Source organism: Petaurus breviceps, unplaced genomic scaffold (assembly GCF_028583685.1).
Source record: "Petaurus breviceps papuanus isolate PSGF00001 unplaced genomic scaffold, PetGlider_PUasm1.0 90881, whole genome shotgun sequence".
In the NCBI taxonomy this organism is placed as follows: domain Eukaryota; kingdom Metazoa; phylum Chordata; class Mammalia; order Diprotodontia; family Petauridae; genus Petaurus; species Petaurus breviceps.
Genome location: NW_027187369.1, coordinates 10,626,610 through 10,627,683, shown reverse-complemented (window position 1 = coordinate 10,627,683; position 1,074 = coordinate 10,626,610).

The following is a 1,074-nucleotide window of genomic DNA, read 5'->3' as shown; positions in this document are numbered from 1 at the left end:
ATGTTATTTATTTGTATTATATTTGTTATTTATAAGGATTATATTACAGTGCCTCTGAAACTCAGAGTGGTACTGGAAGTGAGAATGCAATTGAAAAAGAAAAGTATGAAAATTTTTCTTACAATTTGTTCTTTATAATGACTGCTTCTACCAACGGAGGAAGATATAGGGGAATAAGAATTCTTGCTGAGCTACCTTTTATCCAATTCTTTCTTTTCAGGAAGGATTGGTGGAGATGGGATTGGGAAGGTTGTATCTGGAAATGGGTGAATATAAAAAAATGAGAGAGCCAAGAGAAATAATGGTAAGTCCCAGGTCACAGTTATGGGGAAAGTATAGGAGTGAGAGACTAGGTAGGTTAAGGTAATTCTACAGAGGTGAAGTTTCCAAGATTACTCACCCTATAAATTCCATCCCCATCAATTCTGCCCTGGGCAATGACTGATACTTAATTAACTTCACGCAAGAGGAGCAGGAGGGGGTCTAGAGAGTCTGCAGGTACTCTACTTTCAGTCTGGTGGCCAGATGTCAAGAAGTAGGAGGGCAGAATATCTACTGAGTTTAAGCAAATTGCATTACTAGATTTGGCTGCATGATGGCTACAGTGGAATTCAGGAAGGATAAGTAGGATTCAAGGAAGAGGCATGGGAAAACTCTTAGGAGCTGATGCAGAGGGAAGGAAGAAGAACCAGTGACAACCATAATGTCAATGGAAAGTCCCCAAAGTGAAAGTGATTGTATTGTCTTTGCAATAAAAGAAGGATCTTGTCAATAGAGAAGAGTTGAGAAAAGTCACCTCTGTTCCTTCCATGTAGATAAAGATAGAGATGTGGATGGTCTGAGTGTGAAATATTGCACATGCAGGCTGACTTGGTGGATGTGTTGGTTGGTTTTACGGAACTGCCTTCTTTTCTAATTTCTTTTCGAATTCTTGTACTAAGGGATGGCTAACTTTGGAAATGATGGGGATGGGTATATTTGGGAATGAGGATGATATGGAAACAAAAAGCTATGAGGAAACAGTAATGATGAAGCCATGGAGAGGAGTATGGGTGGGCACTGAGGAAAGGGGCA